Genomic DNA, 15,939 nt, shown 5'->3' on the forward strand with positions numbered 1-15,939 from the left:
TCTAAAGACGCCACTGTAACAAGCTCCCTACTCGAAGTGGACTCCATTTTCTCAGTAAAAAGACAGTAAGAAGGGTTTTTGTGCAAACAATACCTAAGGGAATTCGACACAAACGGAGACTGGCCGGAATTTAATATTACAGTCAATCTCGACGTCGAAAAATTTGGAGATTTGAGAGAGTTTCAGAGTGCAAAGTGTTCAAAAATCCTGAAAATTGGGATTTTCTCGCCTTTTATAAAGGTCCAAGACGAACCCCAGCCATCAGATCAAATCTCAGTCAATTCGAGCCCTCCATTTCAGATCCAATCCGAGGCGTTGAATTCAAACAGTTTTTAAATCCTACGCCTCAGATTTCTGTGTGCCTCCCACGCACCTCTCCAACGCGTCTGCTTCTAGAAGCGCCAGCTGCCCTCATAATTGCATTTTTAATTCGACGGCAGCAGTGCCTTGGAAGCCGTAACGGTTCAGCTACTTTTCCTCTAAAACAAGCACAAAACATCAAATCATTGGCACAGCAGCCAAGGTACAATCATTACCATTGGACCTCAGCCTCCTCTTCGCCATTCAGCAATTAAGCCTCGCAGGTTCGGTTCCTCAACCACCTCAGCTGCTCTCTTCGCCATTCAGCATCAAGCCTCACAGGTTCGGTTCCTCAACCACCTCGACTTCCTCTTCGTCATTCAGCATCAAGCCTCGCAGGTTCGGCTCCTCAACCACCTCGGCTTCCTCAACCACCTCGGCTCATCTTCAGAGTTCAAACACCTCGCCTACTTCATCGCTCACCCACAGCAACACTTCTCAAGCTCCAACCATGATATAAATATCTACACTTGGACTTGGGGGACTATTATTTGGGGTTCAAAAATTCTTTCAACTTTTACTCCATTAAAGTCCACGCATTACATTAATGATTATACTTGGACTTGGGGGACTATTGGTGCGTGTTGTCAGGCCTGTCCTACCCACCTAGGCTAATGGCCCACTCATCCTGATCCACGTGGCATTCCTGCCAAGGTGGCACATATTGTCGAGGTAGGTTATATTCGAAGTGCTTCAAGCCGAGGTCCATCCGTGGAGGCTCCTCGATCCGATGTACTCTGCCGAAGTCCAACTACCGAGCCTATGACCCCGAAGCATGGAACCTGTTGAATTTAGCTGAGGTCCTCCAGTGGAAGTATTTGTCATATGGTCGAAGCCCCGAAACTGATGCACGAGCCTCTTAACCACAAGGAGCTTCCTCCACAGTCACTTCTCCCAAGAGATCGCCTATTCAAATGACTGATGGAACGTTTGTCACAAGCATAAAGGTCAAATCTTGTCACCAGTATGGAGGACCTGCGCAAGCAATAAATGCGTCGTAAGCTAGCAAGTCAAGTCCCATACCTAGGAAAAGACGTTTGAACTAAAGAGATGAGTCCACGTGCCACTTCATCCAAGGGCTCCCATTTCATATGAATAACTATAAATGCTTCCATTGTGTAATGTCAAAGGCTAATGCAAGAATCAATACTAAAGACTACTTTTACTCAACTCTCTCTCATTTTACTTGCAATACACAAATCAAGTTTCAACACTTTTACATATACATTTACGAGCACCGATTGGTAATTAGTGTACAATCGAATTACGAAGAACCCCTTGGATTCCGAACGTTACCGTCCCGCGTCGTTGGGCTACTCTCACGCCCCTTTGAACCGCTCGACTTAGATCGCCCACGTGTCCTAGCGTGTTGCACATTCGCCCACGCAAGCGTGGGTGGAACCGACATCTGTTGGCGCACTTTTTGAGGTCAACATCAGGCATCCATGCAGCCAAAAAAAAAAAAGAAGAAAATATTATTATACTTGTAGCCATAATCATAAAGCAAACAACCATCACATAAATTCAACACAAAAGATACCTTTACGACCGACGTCATGTGTGAAAATAACAAATGAAATGTAAAAAATTTGTTTGAGGTTACTTTCATGTGGTTTGAATAAGTGAGGACGATTATGGGGGCAGATCTCTAGTATTGATGGTTAAGGTTTGTTAAAAAATGGGTAGGGTTCTTGAGGAGCTTCCCACTTCACTGATTTAGGAGGGAAATTGGGTAAAATGTGAATTGGATTTGTGCATTTCTAATTTGATGTTGTGGTTTGTGTCCTTTTATGTTCCTTTTTTTTAAAGGCGATTTTGAAAAACAAAAATCGTGTCCATATAAAGAACACGGTTTTAGATTTTAAATATCATTTTTTTTAAATTTTTATAATATTTATTAATTGTGACTAGGGTTAATTGGTGATGTGGCACGCCATTTGTCGCCACGTGAGATTTCTGTCCTCTACTTTAGTAAAAAATTAATAGATTTTGGAGAATAAGGGATGAAGTGCAAATAGGACAATTTCAAAGAGCATTTTAAAGCACTTTATAGTTTAGTGAGCAATCCGTGATCAATGCATAAGTTCAGTGATTTTTGAAATATTTCACTTCTAGTTTTATTGGTCGGATTATGAAATTTCTTACTTTTGATCCCAATTATAGATGAAATGATCAATTTGAAAAAAAAAATGCAAGTTCGATAATCAACATTAAAGAAACTTGTAAGTTGGCAGAACTTGAGCTAATTTATCCCAATAAAGAAGCTCCCTTAGATTGCACAACTAATAGCAGTTACTGAAACATGCTTTTTAAGTGATAAATCTTAAGTGAGCAAGTTTGTGCAATGTGATCCCCCCAAACCCCATTATAATACACCCACCAAACCCATAATCTCAAAGAAATAACTTAGCTTCTTCTTCTAAATTGTCAGACCTGCACAACATATATTAAATTGCGTGCATACAATACAGAATTTTGGAGAGATAGTTCTGAATTTTGTGTTTTCTCTATGCTCTTTTTCTAAAATTTTGTGTCATCAAAAGTTCTAGTTTTGAGGGTATGATTGTGGAAATTTTCAAGGGGTGTTGTTTTGGAGGAATGGACAGAAAATTGGTAGAGAAATATTTAAAAATTGGATGGGAATAAGAGAAGAAAAGAGGGCTCATGAGAAAGTCCTTTAAAGATACTCTGAAAGTGCTTGAAGCTGATATTCAACACGCAAATATGATGTATGTTCTTAGTTTACTCAACTTACTTTTTGTTCTCCATTTGTGAGTCTGTTTCTTTTAATTTCTAACTTTTTTGTCTAAATTTCGTGAGTTGTGTTTTGAGTATTCCTTCCCAATATTGTGATTTTTTTTTTTGTAGATATACAAAACTAATAAGTATATATCTCATTTCTGATGGGATTCTGTATGTTACCCTGTTTATATATAATAAAATTGATACGTTTTCAATTGTACACAAGGGGTTTGTTGGAGGAATTTTGTGAATAGTGACGCCAAAATAAGTATAATGATGGTTTGTAAATCTGTGCCGAAAATTGGACAGAGTAACGGCAAAGAAAACACAAACAAGAAGAAGAAGAAAGTAGGGACAAAGCCGAGGCAAGAGTTGGACTCTTTGTCCTTAAGTCGAATTTGCCCCGCAACGGTGTTTACGGATTTCGACAATCGACTCTCAAGATACAACGGCTACACTTGTGTTTGTAGCACTCCAAAACACAAGTACAACGAACGAAATTTAGGCTTATGTACTCCAAGGATGAAATGAAGGAAAATCAAAATAAATGAAATGATTTTGATTTTGGATAGAAGAGGGGATGAGAGATGTTTTGCATATCAAAATTGTGTGGAATAGGACACTCAAAGAGTCCTATTTATAGACCATGAAAGGGTGTGGACGAAATGGCACAAATTTACAAACCATCATTATACTTATTTTGGCGTCACTATTCACAAAATTCCTCCAACAGGGTTTACCTATTTGTGTTTTTAATGATAATGGCATGATCAATGGCGGAGATTTTATGGGATACCCTCATTCTTGGAAATAGAAATGGAAAAGAAAATGTTACGCCTCGTATACGAAGCTCCAGTGGAAGCCACGTCGAAACGGAATGGAGGTAATACATCTAACAATATGCAAGGTCAAGATAAGGAAAAGGAAAAAACTCTATGGCCGAAGTACTATCTCCATCGAATTCTTTGTCGAGGCAATCTTCTATCAGGCTAAAATTGTCTCGTTAAGCTGAAGTGCATATTACATTTAAAGCGGATCTGTAGAGTATTTGTAGGAATTATTGATGTAGTTTTTGTATTAATAAGTGTCAGAAATGTCAGCCTAGAGTTAGGACGACTGCCCCTTGTTAATGTATTTAATATATGGTGGAGTGATGTGAGACTTCGGTTAATGAGATGAAGACATGTGGTTTCGATCCAACGGCCACCATGTCAGCTAAAACACTATAAATAGTCACTCTTGTAACATTTCAAAGGATGGGAAAAAATATATGCAAACTTCACATACATAAAATTACAGAAAGAGCTTGATGATGTCACCAGTCACCCTTGGAAAATCCAGTCACCTGTGGTTAACACTAAGGTAAAATTATCCACCACTGACCAACCTCAAATTGATGGTCAAAACAAAAGTGCTAACCAAAATCCTAAGTCTACTGTTTTGCATGCTTGAGTTTTGTAATTCCTTATATTTTTCGATGGAGTTGTCTATGATTGATTATTTGGTTTGCGTATATTCTTGATCACATAGTCGATGTCCGAACGTTTTCGCCACATGTCGTAGAACATCTCCCATGTCCATTACCGCATCGAGTCTCCAACCATATCTTCGGTCAACACGTGTTGAAATTTGTTTGCATCGACATGAGTGGGTCCGACATCTATTTTTTCATATTGCCATTGTAAAAAAGTGGGTCAACAAAAAATACAATCAGAGAATCTAAAGGCTATAATTATTATATGATGCTTCTTTGTATGGCCTTATCTGAGAGGCTTGATAATTTTCTGTATTTTATATTTACATTATCAATTTGTTGCTATTTTTGAAATATTTTATCATCAACAAGTATTTGTTTGTAGACGAGAAAAAAGAATTGAGAATGGAATCTCATTCACTGTGCCTTGATGCAATTACTGATTTTTGGGGGATACAAGGCTTCAAATTATCCAAGGGAATATAATGGTGCTTGCCTTCAAATGAGACTATCGTACAGCCCCTGTGCCCATGTTTTTCTGTTCCTCATCCAGTGGATTGATTCTCATCTTGTCGGTGCCCTTGAATTAATTAGGATACTTATGTACAAGGTGATTTTAATTTATTTCTCGAACAATTACATCATGTTACTATCAATGAAATTTGATGAGGTTTTGAGAATTGTGGCATATGATGATGGTAAGACTACTGTGTGTCTTCATGAAAAGAAAGCTAGTATAAGAGAGTTTTATGGTGAGTAGACTTGAGACATTTAAACACACTTTTCCCTATTTTTTTGACATTCTAAGTAAATGTGTATATAGAAATTTAAAAATCTCGAAGCTCAAAAATAACCTCTCGTTATCGTCACTACGCTTGAAAAATATTTATATTTCTTGGATAGGATGCTGAATGAATTGGTTGCTCTCTATTGTGAGATCTCATAATGAACGACGTTGGATAGGTGTGATCTCTCCCTCTATTGCAACTTCATGAAGGAATCAGTAATGTTGAAGACAAAAAACATAGAGAGATTTGTGCAACTAAATACCGAAGAATAAATGAGATAATCAAGGATGAGCTTTATGAAATCAACATTGAAAGAGAGGAAGAACATGGAATGAATACCAAGGTTTGTTCTACCCAGTTGTAATCATTCCTTATGTATGTAGTTCTATAGGAACTGGTATGCAGACTACTGTGTTTCTATGATAATCTTCTTTTCTGTTCAACATTGGTAAAGTACATTAATCTTTCTCTTCATGCTTTGAGGATCTAATTCTCATTTTCTATTTATTCTCAAAACCTATTTTAAACCACGGCAAATTGCAATTCCTTTTCTATTTACTGACGGTAGATCATCTATTTTGTATCATATCATTTATTTTTAAATCTAAACAATGAGGTGTATAGAATTGCTGTTTTGTTTTATATTGTTCCTTATTTTATCTAAGAGCTTTGTTGTGAATTCCAATGCATGGTTCCAAGTCATTATATTTCTTTGTTTTCCTTATTAGATACCTAAGAGAGAAAGGGGACATTTAGAAAGATGTATATTCAGGATTAGGGGTTCTAAAACTTAATTTGTTTTTTCTCAACAAACATTAGCTAGGTCGATAAAGAAGTTAGCTTTTATTAGTCATTTGTCAATTTAACTTATCCTTCAGATAACCTACCTAGACTGGTGGTAAGACGATTTAGCATTGCTGGCATAAGAGTCAGTGGAGAAAAATAAAGAACGTAACCAACGATGGGATTTTTGGAAAAATATGGAAAAAATTTAAGTATATGTTTGAAATTATTGCTCATAATTTGGCAGGACACCAATCAAAATCAACTTTCCCTCCTAGCTAGTTTACTTAGCACGAGCTGCATTACTCTATGGATCATCATTCTGATTTTGAGATTCAAAGATACATTGTTCTATTTACCTTATGTGTATCATGTTCTTAGATTATGCATTATACGTACACAATTTCTTCAGGCATGCAAGGTCTCAATCTTGTCCCTTTTGTCGGGATAGCCTCAATAAGGTAAATTCTGGCAAGCTTTGGATATACACAAACAACTATGATATTATTGATTTATCCTCAATTCGAAGGGAAAATCTGAAGAGGCTTTTCATGTACATCGAGAAGTTACCTTTCATTGTTCTCAACCCAATGTTAGTTTCTTGTGATTCTCATTTCGAATGAAGCACCAGGGCTTGATTATTGGTTATACATAGAATTCAAATAACTATACATATGATTATGTTCATCTCATCTTCTTTTTTGTTTTTATTCAGTGAATCAGTAAATGTGTGTCTGCCAGGCGACTCATCAAAGAATGAAATCTTTTGTTGGGATAGCCTCAATAAGGTAAATTCTGGCGAGCTTTGGATATACACAAACAACTATGATATTATTGATTTATCCTCAATTCGAAGGGAAAATCTGAAGAGGCTTTTCATGTACATTGAAAACTTACCTTTCGTTGTTCTCAACCTAATGTTAGTTTCTTGTGATTCTCATTTCGAATGAAGCACCAGGGCTTGATTATTGGTTATACATAGAATTCAAATAACTGTAAATATGATTCTGTTTAAAGCAATATGATCCAATCATGTTGATTGCTTGTGAATTCAATAGAAACAATAGTTTGAACAACTTAGAGTATAGATATTTGTGATTATTACTTTACATGGCAACAACTTATATTTGTGTTACTTCAGCTACTTTGCTTTACTTTCTGATTTATTGCATACCAACTATTACCAGTTATCAATATTTTACTTTGCTTGATCAGATTCTTTTATCAATACCTCAAAATGCCAAGCAGGTACATGCCTTCCATACTAGATCTCCCTATCTATCATAAAGTTGAATTAATGTTCTAAACAAGAAAACTAGTTTCCAGTCAAATCATTTTGCTACTAAAATAGTAATCACCACATCAATCCATGTACTATTTTTTTACATTATCAGAAAGAAAGAGCTTCGTCATCGTCTTGAAAAGTTTCAAACTCATACTTTAGAATATTAATAGTGTAAGTTATGATAATTATTTCTTCTCAAATTTTGAATAGAAAGAGTGGAATCGATGTCTCCAAAAACAAGCTGTACTTAATTTGATGGCAGCCCAACTCGTTATAAGTTGGTCTATATTTACATCTTTATTTGATGTGAAATTTGATCACTTAACATAGCATTACAAGATGGTGGCTCGCTTTAGCAAATTAATCTTGAAATTCGTGTGCTTATTTTTTGAGTCTTAATCGGATTAAATTACTCGTTTGAGTTTGATGGACTCTAATATCATATTAAGAATTGGAGTTTCATCTTCAAAACTCAATCTTATTGAGAGGAGTAATTCAAATTCATACAAGTTAACTTATGTTTTTATCTTTATTCAATGTGAAATTTTATTCCTTAACTGCATGACCTACAAGCCATGGCCACTACTTGGCACCTAATAAAAGTACCACAATCGACTACCATGCGAGCAAAATTTGAAATGCTTTTCATCTCTTACCCATGAGTTATAGAAAACTAAGTCAATAACACATCAAAACAATAACATGTTAGTCAATTAAGCATGTGGAAAGAAAATATCAATAGACGTAGTGTTGCAAAAGATCAAGAGTAGATACGAACTTCATTAATTTCTTTTGGCAATCAACATCCTTAGACCAATATGCATATTAGATGGAGAAATTGTTGAAAGCACACCTAGAGAGAGGAGTGAAAAGTATGCAAATAATTTGAAAAGTAAACTAAAATTATCACTTGCCATCTTGTGATGAAAAGTTTTGTGTGGTTCCCTTCAACACATCTAAGCCAAAATCTTTAAGTGCCTTATTCTACAACAATAAACCAAGATCAGAAGGTAATAATACTGTAAACCTAGTGAAAGGTTAGAGAACGCTAATATAAGAAATTGAAAGATTTACATGTAAATTTCATACATAAATACGCGGGGTTGGTATAAGGGGAAAACAGGCGTGAAATACAAGTAGAAGTGAGACGGACCATCTGATGCAATATTAAAGAGATATTATGATATTTAGTTTCCAATTTTGATATTTATTCTAGGAAACATAATAAATATTTTGACTTCGTTGATTTTAAAATAATTTCCTGCTTAAATTAATACTAGTTTAAACCATATATAAAGGGGTCTTTTGCGTTGTAATAAATCAACTTTTGAATGAATAAAATTTGATATTTTCTCCCTTATTTCCCTCTTCCTCTTCCACTTCTTCTTCTTCTCTCATTTCCCCCTCCTTTCTCTTCTTCTTTACCTTCTCACCTTCTCCACAATTCTTCTATTATATGGTGTCACCATCACATCCAAAACCTCAACAATTCCAATTTCCTAATTTTCCATCCTTAGTGTTTTTTGTTTCGTGTGTGAAAAACTGCTGAAATGTTTTGATGAGGAAATAAGTTTGCTTTCTCATGTCAATGAAAGCACCAATACGATCTTCTAAACCAAGTTGCTCGATGGTTGTATCAAGTTCAGAATATTGATCTATCAAAACTGAGACATCAGCAAGACTATTGATTAATAGATACATGTTAATTATGTCAGCACCTTGTCAATCAGTACTTGTAAACACACACTAGGAACATGAATCTAAGTACATGCCAATGGATAGAAACAGCATGAAAGTCTAGTGGCGGATTCAAAAATTCTGGTGAGCAAGCCATTAGACGGCTGCTCAAGCTACTGCCCAATATAAGGAAAATAAGTTCGGGTGAAGCTAGCTCGAGTGGCCATAGGGGCTCGTCCAGTGCTAGTTCCACCTGCACGAAACCATGATTCTCTTCTCATGTCAAACAATATAATACAAATTTGTTGGCACCATAATGAGGACATCATCTATTTCATTTTTAGTTGGACTTTAGTTTGTTTTTCAGACTTTATTTTTGTTTTGAATTCTTATTTATGTAATTGAGTTTGTATTGACCTAAGCCCGTTCTAGTCAGGATTTTGTTTTTTTACTATTTGAACCTAATTTGCTATGTAATTTCAGTAGTTAATGATTGAATAAAATTATTGTAGTAGCTTGTGGCAATTTTCTCTCTTCTCCCCATCTTTCTTCTAGTGGTTCTTCTATTGATTCTTCTTCTACTATCCCTTTCCCTGACTCCTTCCTGTTAATTGGTTTTCTCATTCTCCATTTAATATTTCTATTGGTGCTACATCAAATTTGGTATCAGAGCCAAAACTTGGATAACTTCTCATTTACAATCTAAAACTTTCTTTCCATCCTCTTTCCAAAACTTGTAGAATAGCATAAACAAAAGAATTTGTTGTGAGGTAGCAGTTTTCTTTTTTTGACTTCTTTCTTAGTTGAAAAAAAGAGTAAAAAAAAAAAGAGTACTGTTCATGGGGTATTGTTCACACCCGTGAAAAAAATAGTTTTCGTATTTTCAGCATTTTCTACAGAAAAAAAAGGTTGCCATTGTACGTTTTTTGTTTGCTGCTACCATCCTTGAAGGTGCCGTTCAACGAGCAAATCCTAATCTATTAAACCACCCTAATCTCCTAGCCCAACTTATTTTTCCAATCTAAACTCTAGCCTATTAGTCTATTACCTGATTGACCCAAATCCGTAGGCAAAGGCATTGGAGTAATCCTTTCAATAATATTCCTAGTCTACAACTGAGAGAAGACATGAAGATCCTTAGGAAAATAGATTGCACCATCACTGGTTGGATTGAAATCTCATGAGCAAATTTCTGGCAACTTTAAGCTCCCGTGGGCACCGCCTCTGCAATTCAACAATAGGGAGTTGCTGTTCTCTATTTATATTTGGTTTATACGACTGTTTCATTTTAAAATTACATCATTTAAATTCTTTGTGTTGCTGTTAGCTTTATAATTTTAGCATTGAACCCAACTTGATTTTAATTATTGAATGAATTGACTTTCCATTATTCCCTACTTATCAATGTGATTAGAGAATTTGATTAGTGTTTGACCATTGTTTTGTTAGTTTACATGTATCAGCAAAATTAGCTTGCTATATTTGGATTCATTTAATCCCAAAAACTTAAAATTAAAAAGGGGGTTCAAGTTGTTATTTTGCAGTTATTGTTCATTGATCTCTCTATTGCACGTCATTCAGCTGCTAATACAATACATGCATAGTAGTCGATTGGTCGTCTTGTCACTTCTACTTTCAATACCTAAGCATGAACCATTCACAATTTGATGTACTTACTAGACAATTTGCTCAATTTGCCACTTGCTAGCAACAATTACAAACTCAATTAGCAGTTGTCCAAACCAAAGTGGCTGCTACTCGTGAAAAGAACAGTGATCTAGTTGCTAGTCTGAGCAAGTTTAAACAAATCCCTCATTCAACTGATGTTAATAATTTTGAAATGTTCCACAATAGACAATGTCGTCGTCGACAAGGTGATCAAAATTATTTTCAACAGGATTGTAGGTATAGGGATTAAGTTCGTGAGCAAGAACAAGGCCATGGTCGTCATGGTACTCGTTCTCTTCCTCATCATAAGGAGCGATTCTTTAGAGACATTAAATTAAATACTCCTGCTTTTGATGGTTGCTTAGATCATGAATTTTCATCTAATGGAATACCCTTACACAAGGGAATCGGCTAGTAACTGAGTACATTGCTTAATTTGAGGAATGTCGAATGACATGTCATGTCGTTGAGAATGAGGCCTTGACTTTGAGTAGGATTATACAAGGTTTAAGAGATGAACTTAGGCGTGAGCTTTTCTTTCGAGATGTTACTACTCTTTATCACGTTTACTCTTTGGCCCGAGATTATGAGTTACTTATTAGTACTCTTTATGAAAACCGCGATCACCATCGTCCACCAATCTCTTCATCGATGCCTCATCTTAGTCTATCAAAAGCCCTTTCCCGTCTAATGTTCCTCCTGTGTTAGAAAATAAGTGTAAAATTTTTGAGAGCTTCTTCTCACTTGCAGTGCTTCAACTATGGACTTTGGTCACATCTCTTCTAAATGTTCTAGTCCAGCCTTAGTCATTGAAGAACAAAAGAATACAAGAGATGAGCGGTTGGAAGATAAAATCTATAGACCTAATCTTTAAGAATTTGATGACTTTGATGATAGTGAGAACACCTCTTTAGATAGTATTCGAACTTTTCCTATGAATCTAGGTATTATATCCCTTGTTCCTGATATCTCTCAGTCAAATGTTGTGTGTCATACTCTTATCCAACCCAAAGGTCTTAATGATTTGCGTAATCATGCCATTTTCAATGAAATTATTGGGAATTGGAATTTGATCATCCCAACAATTCAAATTACATATAACAATTTTGTGAATCGATTTATAGGTATGAGTTCCATCAAAATTATTCATTGTTATAAGTCTAGAAAGGCTTTAGACCTTATTCCAATGTTCCCACATGCTAGTGTGTCAATGTCAGTTGAGGCATTTGTACATCATCTTCATTATTTGCATATTGAGATCAATAAACAATTTGAAACAAGTAATGCATTATATAAACTTCTAGCTGATTTGCATAAGCAAAGTTTTGAATTTAATATTGGGGATTATGTTATATTGCAAGCATATAGTGCTAGTCCTTATGAAATTTTAAAGCATGTTGGTTCAAATACATGTGTCATTGATCTTTTATCGTATTTTGGCCACCACTTTATTTTAACTATTAAGGACTTAGTTAGTTACAAATGTCGTTTTTATTGTTTAGATGATCATTTTCTACTTTCATATGTGACTCCCGACCTATATATACTACTATTTCTACTCCAATAACACTCATTACAGCACACAAAGATAAAATTGATATTATTTTAGATGAACAGGTTTTGCTAATTGATAGAGAGAATCGGTACTCCCTTGTTTGTTGGGTGGATCGACGTGCTTCTTGTACTCCTCATTATGTACAATCATGTGAAAATTTTGGAGATGAGGCGTGTAAATATTGGTTATTTGGAGTCCAGTATCAATACTTGGTTAGAAGAAAAGATCGTCCCCCTTGATCAGATCATATTCTTGGGAATAGGCTACAGTTTTTATTACTATCGATCATGGAATTTTGATACATGGTTCATCAGAAAGATCGTTCCCCCCGTGGCTTGACTTGAAATATTTTGGGTATCAGATTGACTGCAGCCTATAGTGATCTATCAACTCGAAAGGATATAGTTTTCTCCCACTCCGGAAGAGTTGATGAGGACATCATCTATTTTATTTCTAGTTGCACTTTATTTTGTCTTGTGCACTTTATTTTTGTTTTGGATTCTTATTTATGTAATTGAGTTTGTATTGGCCCAAACCCATTCTAGTTAGGATTTTGTTTTTTACTATTTAAACCTAATTTGCTATGTAATTTCAGTAGTTGATGATTGAATAAAATTAATGTGGTGGCTGGTGGCAATTTTCTCTCTTCTCCCTATCTTTCTTCTAGTAGTTCTGCTATGGATACTTCTTCTACCATCCCTTCTTCTGATTCTTCCTGTTGATTGATTTTCTCATTCTCCATTTATTATTTCTGTTGATGCTGCATCACACCCCAAAGGCAAATAGTAGTATTTTTCCTCCAATTAAACCTTTTTTTTAACTCATAATAACCAAAATCACTTGATTTATCATGTCCGGACTTTTAAACATCTTTAAAACTTTATAAATAGCTATTTTTAAACAATTTAAATTATAAATAGCCATAAATAAATGATAAATAAGTTATAGCACTTATAGGTGAAAATTACATAAACCCAGGTACTTAAACTTTCAAATTCAAAATTCAGGGGTAAAATTTATTATGCAAAAATCAGGTATTATATATAGTTAATCCACCCAGTTGAAAACCCTAATCATTTTCCCAATTCAATTCCGTCTCTTCATTCTCACTCTACAGACTATCCCTTCTCTCTATAACAATTCTGAAATCGCCATAGGAGATTCATCACCGACAATGTTCATAATATCGTCACTGCGGCGACGACGCTTTGAAGACTGGCGCCTATTCCGATGTGAGATCGACACTATTGCAAGGAGCACGATGCCTCCTTTTCTTGGACTCGCGAATGTGAGCACCGGTTTGATTTTCAACAGCGGCAGCCTTGTCCATTGCCGCCGGAGATGGTGGCGCTATAAACTCCGCTGCCGTTTTTTTTGGAGTGTGGACCTTCTGGTTGTGGGGTTTTGTTGTTGTTGGAGCGGTGGTGGTCGTCGTGTTTCAGTTGTGTCGGGGGAATTGGATGGTTATTGTTGGTAGTGGAACTAGTAGTGGTGGTAGTGTTGGTGGCAAGATGGTGATCGGCGACGGTGACAGGGGTGAGGATGGTGGAAAGTGGCGGTGATGGCTGTGGAGGTGATGGTGGTATGTAATGTGACCAACTATTTGTCCTGTCACTGACTATTTAATTATCTGTGATCTTAAAATTTGATAATTGTGACCAACAAATCCAAAAATATGTGATAGATAGATAAACTGTGACATATAAAAAATTTTATTTGTGACTTCGAAATAATCTGTGATCAATTAATTTGATAATACATAACCAATAAAAAAGTTTGTGACTTATAATTATGAACCTGTGACCATTAATGATATAAATGTGACCTTATGATTTTCAATTAATAAAATATATTTAATTAAAAAATGAAAACTTGATTTTTGCATTTTCAAAACTTTAGACATGAGAATTGAATTGTCAATACTTAATACTTTAATTGTGAATTTTTCCCTACTTGTAGATAGGCTTGGTCCAGGCCCAAGGCAAACTAGGTCATTGCCTTGGGCCTCAAAAAAATTTAAATCCAAAAAGTCTAACAAAAGTTTTCTTTACTTTTTCTTTTTTTTTTTTTGAATTGGGCCATGTTATCTTTTAAAAAGCAAAAACAAAATAACAAAATGGGACTAGAGGAAATTATGCCCATCATCTTGTTTTAAAAATAATTTCACTAATTACTATATAATAATTTATTTTTTTTCAGTTTTTACTTCAAAAAATGTAGTATTATGCAAAAGTTGTCAATCTCTTCACTCATCTTGCATACCAATTCATGACCTGAATGGATGCCCCCAAACACACCCTTCCTTTTTCTTCTTTGAATAAACAATTAAATTCCACATCCACGGAAACCTGCCGCTTCACACAGCAATTTAGCATAATTCCCATAATGAGGCATCTAGAACAATCCATATTGGTGACATCTCAAGGTCAGCAACGTACTCAATTTTAAGTCTTGTAACCCTCTTATCAAGCTTCATCTCACTCATTATCATCTCCACAAGGTAAACGTACTTGCATCCAATAGGAACTAGCATTCCAAAAGTATATGCCCTGTTAATTACAAACACGTGCACATTATCCATTATCTGCGACACATTTCAGCAAAAGGGTTATTTTTCGACTATAAAAAGTTTGCTAATAGGTTAACAGCAAGTATTGTTGTCCAGTATATTCCAACCAATGGGGGACATCTAAGGTCACATTACATGAAACATTGAAGTTATAATCTTATATATTATGATCACCCCACCAATCAAAATTTCGAAGATGCTGTTATTGTACGTTTTCACGCAAGGTGTTTTCGTTGAGCAATTGTGTTGCAATATACAGACGTATGTGAGTGAAAATGGTCAACAATCATCAGCGTTAATACATACAACTGAAACATGCAACGATGTGTTACGAAAAGATTGAATTTCTACATTACAAAACACATGATGTTGCGGTAATGGTATTTCTTATGATACGTACAGCCAACGTGAACAACGATTATTGCAGTATGATTAGGATGTGTATCGTGGCCATAGTTTTATTTTTTCCTAGTTTTTGTACGCTAATTTACACCACATTACCCCACCATGCATGAAGATTTCAGATATAATTACAACTTAAATACCCCTTTGAAACCGAAATAGTAATGACAGATGAAGTATCTCTACGGCCGTATCAATTTCTTGATCTCTTGGTTAGGAGATGAACGAAATGGATGATGATATGATGCAACTAAATTTGGAGATGCGTTACTCCTCAATTCAAGCATTCTAAATTATGCAATATGTTTGGCAAGTCATTAAATGTCAGCGTATCACAAGGAATTATTTCAGTATCACGCCAGTTACAAATGTTCATTGAGGTTGAGTATGGTATGTAGTATTTTCCAAATTATTTACCATTTAATGGAGTGATTTTAAAGTTGTGTCAGTATTTTTGGAATACATATTTTTAGAGCATGTAGATACCAAAATTTCCCATGGGACTAAATAAGAGACCCAAAATACTTGGACATTTATTTAACTTACATTCTTGGTTTAGTGAATAAAATGGACTTATGATTAAACTATTGACTAGTTTTATCTCTTGCTCCTTTTTTTTTCTCCATACCTACCAAA

At 35.3% G+C, this 15,939-nt stretch overlaps 1 pseudogene; it reads left to right on the forward strand.

The window, feature by feature from the left end:
* Positions 1 to 3,024: 3,024 nt before the first annotated feature.
* On the forward strand, positions 3,025 to 7,762 carry LOC111385472 (annotated as a pseudogene).
* The last annotated feature ends 8,177 nt before the right edge of the window (positions 7,763 to 15,939 follow it).

This window comes from Olea europaea, unplaced genomic scaffold (assembly GCF_002742605.1).
Source record: "Olea europaea var. sylvestris unplaced genomic scaffold, O_europaea_v1 scaffold3171, whole genome shotgun sequence".
NCBI classification, from domain to species: domain Eukaryota; kingdom Viridiplantae; phylum Streptophyta; class Magnoliopsida; order Lamiales; family Oleaceae; genus Olea; species Olea europaea.